The sequence below is a fragment of the Mesoplodon densirostris genome, chromosome 12 (genome assembly GCF_025265405.1).
Source record: "Mesoplodon densirostris isolate mMesDen1 chromosome 12, mMesDen1 primary haplotype, whole genome shotgun sequence".
NCBI classification, from domain to species: Eukaryota; Metazoa; Chordata; class Mammalia; order Artiodactyla; family Ziphiidae; genus Mesoplodon; species Mesoplodon densirostris.
This window is the reverse complement of record NC_082672.1, coordinates 22,947,331-22,957,338: the sequence shown is the minus strand read 5'-3', so window position 1 is coordinate 22,957,338 and position 10,008 is coordinate 22,947,331.

Below are 10,008 nucleotides of genomic sequence, written 5' to 3'. Positions count from 1 at the left end.
CTCTGACCGAAGCCCGAGCCTCAGCTCCAGCGCCGCCCGCCCTGGCGGGGGAGCAGACAAGCCTCTCGGGCTGGTGAGTGCCGCTCGGCACCGCTCCTCTGTGCGGGAATCTCTCTGCTTTGCCCTACCCAGGTATGTGGGGAGTTTCTTGCCTTTTGGGAGGTCTGGGGTCTTCTGCCAGCGTTCAGTAGTTGTTCTGTAGGAGTTGTTGCACGTGTAGCTGTATTTCTGGTGTATCTGTGGGGAGGAAGGTGATCTCCGCGTCTTACTCTTCCGCCATCTTACCCGGAAGTCTCGCTCCTATCATCTTTAAGCTCCAGTTCTGCCAGACATTTTACAAGTACTACCTCTAAGCATAATAACAGTTAATGAAGATAGGCATCATTTATTTCCCTTTATAGACATGGAGAGGCCAGTCCTTGCCAAGTCCACCTAATGAGTGAACAGTAGAGACTGGGTTTATAGAGTGGGTTTATAATCCTGCTTCTGTGGTTCCCAAGTGTGTGTTTTTCCCACTGTGCTCTGCTTTCTACTGGACACCACATTTATCACTTATTCTTCTGGATGCAGGGCCTCTAACCTCTTGATTTTTTACTCTCTGAGACCTCTATTCCAAAGTTAAATTCCTTGTGCCTCATTTTAAACAAATTTGATTCCTCAATCCTTTTTCTCATCTATGTTCTAACAGCATGTCTTATTTTCAGTTATATTTCTTGGTCTGGGATTGTGCATTTCTTTGTTTCCAATTGTTCTGACTCTGCCACACAATTCTAACTAACAATAAAAGTAGCTTCTCCAAGACCAGTAGAGAGAAGGTGTGATTAAAAGCACTGTTAAAGAAAGTAAAAAGTCCAAACTCTGGTGATATTTCATACCAGTTGGCACAGAAAATATCAAATGAATAATCAATGATCCAGTTAAGTATGCATAAATTTGTAGACAAAATATGTTCAAAAGTTGACATGTGAATAGGTATCTTTGACTGAAAAATAATTTGTATAAATTTGTATGATGTTATACCTATTTTTTCAAGCAGTTAATATTTTAAACTAGTCATCATTCTGCTTAGGAAAATAGGGATTTAAAAATCTAAGTCAACTTCTTCCTTCCTAAAACTGAACGAAGCTCACTTGCTCTTTCATCTGAATTCTAACAATTCTTCAGTCTTATCAAGGGTTTTCACCACCTATCAGTCCCACCATGAGTTCACTTTCTTGCTTGATGTTAGTGATCCATCAATACAATCACTATCTTGCAGACACCATTCTTGGATAGTGTGATGGGCACTATTGGAGACCAAGTCCTCCATATGCACTCCGGATTCATTGCCAGTTCCCTCTTGCTTCTCAAGGACATCACCCCTGAAGTTACCCTCCACTCCTATTGTCATCAGTTTCTTCTTCTTTCCTGAATCATTTATATCAACTGACAAACATACTGTTGCATCTCCACTTGGAGAGAAACATCTGTGCCACACTCCTTTTCAAGAATACCGTGTTCCATTGTTCTGCTCTGCTTCAAAGCTATGTACCTTGAAAAATCTGAAGATTGCCAATTGTTCCTCAGGCTCTTTCATTATGGTTTCTGGTCTCGCCACTGCACTGACACTGACCTGTGAGTCGCCGGGGAGCTTATGTTGCCAAATCTAACATAGATGGATGTGGCAACATAGAGTTTTATCAGCGATGTTAACATAGCTGAGCTCTTCTTCCATCTTGAAACATGTTCTTTTGGTTTCTATGAAAATGCATTTTCCTGTTTTTGTTCTGCCTCACTATTCACTCCTTCTTTGTGTTCTTTGCTGGCCCTTCTTCCTCTTTATGCATTGGCTTGTCCCAGGGCATGGTCTCAGCTCCCTTCTCTTCTCTATATGTCTCCCTGGATAACACTCTGACTCATTCTAAGAGAATTAAATGTCACTTGTGTGCTGATGATTCCCACATCTACTCCTTAAACTCCAGATACATAAACCAATTGTCTATTTAGTATCTCTACTTAGACTCTGTACTCATCTCACACTCAACGTGTCCCCTTTCCTCCAAAACTACCCCTTCCACAGTGTCAGCCTTTACCCACCACCACCCGGTCAGCTGTTCAAGACTAAAACCCAGTTGTCCTCCTTGATTCCTCAGCATCCTGCATCCAAACCATTATAATTCATGTCACCTCAACCTCCAAAACTTGTCCTGAATCTGTCTACTTCACTTTCCATCTTTACAAACAACACCCTAATCCAAGCCACCATTACTGCCTACCCCAGACCTCTGTAATACTCACCTAAGTGGTCACCATGCCTCCATTATTCTTTTTAATCCATTCTCAACCCCACTTCCAACTGTCAGATCCCCATTTAAACTCCTTAATAGCATACCATAGTACTTAAAAGAAAATTCCAACTCTGTAACCTGACTTATAAGACTATAAAATCTGACTCCTGCTTATATCTTTGCACTCATTTTCTATTTTTCTCCTTTACCCACTATGTTCCAGCCACAACCTTTATTTATTTATTATTTATTTATTTATTTGGCTGTGCAGAGTCTTAGTTGCGGCACGTGGGATCTTCGTTGCAGATTGTGGGATCTTATTTAGTTGCAGCATCTGGACTCTTAGTTGCAGCATGTGGGATCTAGTTCCCTGACCAGGGATCAAACCTGGGCCTCCTGCATTGGGAGTGCGGAGTCTTAGCCACTGGACCACCAAGGAAGTCCCCAGCCACGATTTTTAAACATTTAAATGTGTTCCTGCCTTAGATTTTTGTAGTAGCTATACCCCAATGTTGTGAATCCCCTTCTCCCAAATTTTTGTATAACTGGCTCCATTTTGTCAATCAGGTCTCAGCTGAAGGTGCTTTCTATAGGTAACCAATCCAAACGAAAACACCTTGTTCCAGGAATGGTTTTCACATTTTTTTAAAACAGTGACTGCTTAGTTATATCTAGATAATACTTCTATGGGTTCCCATTGCATTTTTTTTTTAAGAAAATCATTGAAATGTGTTCTGTCAAAGAAAAACCAGAGCTGGACAGTAGTTATAGTGGTAAAAACAGATTTTAATTAGGAATTATTGCAACAGGGAAAAGAGACCTCAGTATAGAACTGGATTCATTTCCTAATACAGCAAGGAAAAGTGAGGATTTATAGTAAGTAGCAGGGTAGACGGAAAATTACTGTGAGGGAACAACAGAGGTAAAGGGAAATTTCTGCCTAAACCAACATGACAAGATTCTTGCCAAAGAGAAGCCAGGATGATCAGATACTACCTGGTAGGGTGTGAGGATGAGGAATCTGATCAGATACTGAGGGTGGGGATTCTGGCTAAACTGACTTAATGGGATTCTCACTAAAACTAGACTTTTGAGGAATGCCCAAGGATGGGGCCTAGTCAGGTTCAAAAGAATCTGTCTAGAGTTTGGTCAAGGAGAGTCTCTGTCAGTTCCAACACATCTAAAATGTAAAACTGGTTGTTTGTTCTGCTCTATAAATTCATCGGCTGCATAGTTCTAAATGAAATAGCATGTTTTTTAAAATTAATCAACTGCTGTTCTTTGTGTTAAGGAGTGTGTTTATCCTTTTTAATTAAAATTAATCAACTTTTTCTCCAATTGTAGAAAAGTATCCTGGATATTAATTTCTGCACCAATAAAGGACATTAGTTTTGATTTCACAAAGTGTTCACTTCTACTCCAGGTTTGTCATTCTTCCATAGGGAATTTGATTTTCTCCTCTCTCACGTGCGTGCACACACACAGACACACAGATACACACACATGCGCACACACACACACTTTCCATTTTCTGCAAAATCCTTGGAAAACTACTTTGAATTTTAAAATACAGATCACAGAAAACTTATATAAAATCAACACAGTTCAGCAAATGCATAATAAAAACTTCTACTTCCTGTTCATGCTTATTTCTTTTTGGCCAGACTTACGAATATCATCAAACTTCAAGTGATATATCTGTGGTTTAATACATTTGAAATGGAAAGGTAAGACTCCCCACATAAAATAGGTCCCTTTCCATTATTTAAATATCTTTAACATTTGACTGTACATTGTTTTATCGATTCGTTAGACAGTAGTTATTATATCAGTCAGCACCAGCTAGATTTTACCTTAGTAACAAATAACCCCAAATCTTAGTGGCTTATAGGAACAAAAGCTTATTTGTCACTTACATTATATTTCCCCTGTGGCTGGCTGAACCCGTTCCACATCAACCTCATTCTGGAATCCAGGCTGATGCCAGTTGCTGTGTCAAAGGAAGTGACAATGAAAAATTGCACTCTATATTTTAAAAACTTCTGCCCCGAAATGATACACGTCATGTATACTCACATCCTATTTTCCAAAACAAGTCACATTATCATGCCTAACATCCAAGAGAAAGGATGGAGCACTCCTACCGTGTGCAGAGAAGGTGAAGCACCACCCTGATAAACAGCCCTAATGACTCCCAGAGCTGTATCATGCACAAATAGCGAAAGATCATGTATAATTGTATAAATTAGCAAGAATGCAGCCAAGCATACTTTGTCTGCATGATGTCAAGCGTCAAGAGGTTAGATAACTCTTATGTGGGTTTGGACTAGATAAGAATCAAGTCTTCATTACTTCATAAGGCTCTTGAACCCATTACTTCCTTTCTATTTACATTGTTTGCACAGTATTCATTTTCTCATCTGGTGTTACTGCAGTCATCTCCTTGCATAAATCTTCTCTGCTGCAGTCCATCCTGATTAGCTCTCCACAAACACTGCTTTCATCATGTGACTCCCTTGCCAACAAGATACATAAAGACAGAAGACAATGAAAAATGAGACAAACTCTTTAGCCTGACCCTTTAAGCCTTCCACAGTCTACCAGCAATTAGCTTTTATTTTCCTAGAATTGACAAATGCATCCAGACTGTTTGCCCACTTACCCTCAGATATTTATTCCTACATTGTGGTTGTTGTTGTTTTGGCTGCACTAGGTGGCTTGCAAGATCTTAATCCCCTGCTCAATCTCAATCCCTTGCTCAGGGATTGAACCTGGGCCCCCAAGTCCTAACCACTGGACCACCAGGGATTCCCTACATTGTTAAAAATAGTTCTCCTGCTTCAAATTCTCCCTCTTTGCCTCTTTAGCTGTCACTCTAACCCATTCTTCAAGACTTAACTAAACTTCCAACTCCTCTATGGAATTTTATTCTACAAACAATTGCTAAAGAAGCTTGGCATTGATCTCAGGTAAAACCTTAGAATGCAATGCTTGCTTGCTTAATTAATTAATTAACTTTCATTGAGCACCAAATATATTCCAGGCAGTGTGGTAGTTGCATGTGTTAGAAGGTCTACTAGACATCTCAGACTAACCATGACCAAAATGGAATTCTTGATTTTTCCCTCCCACACATGCTTTTCCCTCATTCTTCTCCAACCCTGTTATTAGCAACTCCATTCACTCAGCTGTATATGTGAAAAACCCAGAGTATACTTTGTCTCTGCTTTATCTCATACTCCGTATCCAGTTTATCAGCAAAACTCCTTCAAACTATCCCAAGTCCCAATTACTTCTCACCACTTCCATTTCTACCTCCATAGTTCAAACCATCATTATATCTTTTTTTCTTGATTGTGTAGCCTGCTAAATAGCCTTCTGCTTATGCTTATGAACTCCCTAGAGTCTATTTTATGCATACGTCAGACTGTGTTCTTTTCTTTCTTTTTTCTTAATTTATTTTTTAAAATTTATTTATCTTTGGCTGTGCTGGGTCTTCGTTGCTGCATGCGGGCTTTCTCTTGTTGCAGTGCATGGGCTTCTCATTGCGGTAGCTTTCTTTTATTGTGGAGCATGGGCTCTAGGCACGGGGGCTGAGTAGTTGTGGCACATGGGCTCAGTAGTTGTGGCTCATGGGCTTAGTTGCTCGGTGGCACACGGGATCTTCCCGAACCAGGGCTCGAACCCGTGTCCCCTGCATTGGCAGGTGGATTCTTAACCACTGCACCACCAGGGAAGCCCCAGACTGTGCTCTTTTCTATTCAAAATTACTACAATGACTACTTATCTTACAATAAAATCCAAAGATTGTTTTCTTGCCCACTAGGCATAAAATTTGGCCTTTTGCTGTCTCTCAGACCACATTCCATTTTTTTTTTTTTTTTTTCAGTACGCAGGCATCTCACCCTTGTGGCCTCTCCCGTTGTGGAGCACAGGCTCCGGGCACGCAGGCTCAGTGGCCATGGCCCACGGGCCCAGCCGCTCCGCGGCATGTGGGATCTTCCAGGACTGGGGCACGAAGCCGTGTCCCCTGCATCGGCAGGCGGACTCTCAACCACTGCTCCACCAGGGAAGCCCCACATTCCATTTTTTTTTCCCTTCAAGTTCAGCCTCTCGGTTCTCCTTGCTCTGGTACGCAGGACAAGTCCATACTGCCACTGAGCATTTGCACTTGCTTGTTCTTCTTGTTTGGGAAACTCTTCCTTTCTACAACTGCCTGACTCTATTCTCTACTTCAGTCAAGTCTCTTCTACAATGACATTTTACCAGAGAGGTTTTCCATGACTACTCTGTAGAAAATAACACCTGACATCCCTGTCTTCTTTAATCTCTTTCTGCTTTATTTTTTCATGGAACTTATCACATCTATATTCTTTATCTCTTTCTCTCTATTTTTTTTATTACTTTACTATCTACTTCCCCTCCCACTACAAGTGGAATATGAGCTCGACAAACACAGAAACTTTATTTTTGTTCATGGCTGTCATGACAGTGCCTAGGACAATACTTGCCATATAGTAGGTGATCAATATTTTTACCAAATGAATGAATGAATGAAAGAAAAGGGCAATTAATTATTACCTGGATGAATATAGCTCTCATTATTGCATTTCTTCCCATATTTGATTTTCTTATATAATTCAGGAGTGTTTCCCAGTTTTTGAAACTGTGAAGTTTACAAAAGCAGTGTATTATATATATACAACTGGATTCTCAGAAACATTAATGAATACCCACCCACCTAGTGAAAGCCAGCTTTGGAGTGCTTTTGAAAACTGGGTAATGCAATAACAGAAACACCTACATGCTTGCATTTCCCTATATGTCTTTTTCCATGCATTTCTTCTGACCAGACTGTATACTAGAACCTCTATGTAAATCTTCCAAATATAGGAAACATAATTATTAACTTTGTATGTAGCAAAAACTTGGAAAAGATTGTTAACAAGATTAATGAAGGAATCAATTTCTTCAAACTGATACACTGAATTGAATTCAACAGGATAAGATGTACTCAGCAACCTGACCATGGATTCAGATCAGTGCGTTAGGCAGGATGGGCTTTCTGACTTGGTAACAGCTCCTGTGAAAACACTTGGGCCAACACTGAGGAGAGGCCATGAGGGCAAAGCAGTCACTCAGATCTTGGTATGGGCTCAGCCTCCCCTTGCTCGTTCCATGATCTTGGGTAACTTGCATAACCATTTTGAAGTTTAATTTGAACTTTAGTTCCTATTTAAAGACATTTTGTCTTTAAATAGGAATAATAATCATTTGTGAAGAAATTGAATTGGGGGAGGCATGATATTTTTGTGAGGTTAATTTTTTGTTTTCCTTTCTTCCTCTGCTTATTTCCCCTTCTCCTGTTCCCTATTCAATCTTCTAGTGGGTGTATGCTCATAGCTTCTGGAAATGGTGGGGCAAAGGAGAAAATAGAAGGCATTCAGGGTGTCTGCATTTGTTTTTCATAACTTTTTGAATGCAGGTTCAATCCCAGTTCCCTGATCAGGGATTGAACCTGTGCCCTCAGCAGTGAAAGTGCAGAGTCCTAACCACTGGACTGTCTGGGAATTCCCATGTTTTTCATGGGAAAACACCAAGAGAACGGAGGGGAGCTGAGGTAGAGATAAAATGTTGAGACCCAGCAGAGAAAGAGAAGCTATCTCTCCCTTCTCAAGTTGGAGGGAAGGAAGAAAGATGGTGGGGGGCAGTCCTGAGAGCAGGGAGTTAAGTGGTTTCCTGCACCCTGCCTCCCACTTACAGACTCAGAGAGGAGTCAAGTTCCCATAGAGAGAAGGGCTCCTTGATGGACAGTTATGGCCCATCAGGGAGTCAAGAAAGAGCCATGAACCTGGAGGACCTTCACCGATAACCTGTGTGAACCCGTAAGCAGACAGCTTGGTACCTGCTGACACAGATAAGTCAAAGACTGCTTTTCTTCTGCACCTCACACCCTGCCCCACCTCCCCAGCCAAAGAAAATAACAAGCCCCGTGAAAGGGGAGGGATCCGATTGATTAAGGCAGAAGGAGAGATTAAAACAAAAATTGGGTTGAATTATTTACAGATTAAGGTAATGCCTTGAACAACTTTGATTTGTTAGAATAAAATTTATACACTCCTTGGCACACAGTAGAAGATCAATATAATAAAAGCTACTCCTATCCCAACAATAAATATCTTAGATGGCTGTTCAAAAGATCAATATTAACTTTTATTTACGCAAGAGTAATCTTTAGTTCAGGAAAGGTAAGGATCCCACTCTTATCTTGGGGGAGGTATGGAATCCACTTCGAGTACATTGTCAAGTGGGCTGATAATGACTCATGTGTCAGTAGGGAAGGGTGAATCACACAGGTAGTGAGAAGTCAGGCATTGAATGGTTAAAATAACTAGGGCTGTGAAAAGTGAATAAGGGAAGGCTGAGGGGAGAGATGATAGCTGTCTTCAGAGATTTGAAAGGCTTTTTGTGGAAGATAGCATGTCCTTGTTCTGAATGGAAGTTGATGGCATGAATGTTTGATTCAATCAACAGAAAGAGGAAGTTTCTCTTAGTTGAGTGTTCTTCAGTGCTAAGGATTCGAACAGATGTTCAGTATTCATTATGTCTGGAATTCTGTCAGAGGATTCCTGTATGCAGAGGAATGTGGCCTGGCACTTTCCATTTTAGGATGATATGTGGGGCAGGCGGAGGCCACCAATATTATGAAATTCCAGGAAATATGATGGGTGCCCTGTACCATTAGTTCACTGAGTCTGCCTGATGGTCTCATGAATTAAACACTGTGTTATTACAGACTAGCCTTACGTAGTTTACATAGTAAACTGCCTGAGTTTATAGTGCCGGTAAACTACAGGACCAAGTTTTAAACCCAGGTTGTTGCATTAAAAGACCGTGTACTCACCTCTACACACTCCATTTCCCTTTTGAAGAAAATGAACAAATCCTTAGTTTAAGGACAGAAGTATCAAAATACACAGATTTTACTAATGTACTGACCAGTCACAAGCACTGGCTTCTTGAAATACTTTAGCTATGATTCATGTAATTGTATAGCAATATTAGTACAGAAGTTTATGTATATTTAACATATAATAGCACATTAAGTATACTACTCCTATCTTTTAGATATCTGTACATTTATTTCCGCTACTACGATGGCTAATTTTATCTGTCCACTTGGCTGGGCCTTAGTGTTCAGATATTTGGTCAAACATTATTCTGGATGTCTCTGTGAAGGTGTTTTTTAGATGAGATAAACATTGAAATCACTGGACTTTTAGTAAAGCATATTACTCTCCATAATGTGGGTGGGCCTCATCCCATCAGTTGAAGGCCTGAATAGAACAAAGCCTGACCTCCTCCAAGAAGGAACTCTGCCAGCAGACTGCCTTTGGACGTGATTGCAACTCTTTCCTGAGTCTCTAGCCTGCTGGCCTACCCTGTAGATTTTGGACTGGCACCTCATAGTCATGTGAGCCAATTTCTTAAACCTCTCTATATACATATACACATCCTGTTGTTTATGTTTCTCTGGAGAACTCTGTTAAATTTAGTTATTTATATTTCTTTCTTTGCCCTTGTGTTTCCTGGTTTCTTTTAGCTTTAAAATTCTATGAGTGGAACAACTACATGTATGAGCTGGGAAGCAGATCCTTCCCCAGTTGAGCCTTCAGGTAAGACCACAGCCTTAGCCAACACCTTCATTGTGGTCTCATGAGAGACACTGTACTCAGCTGTG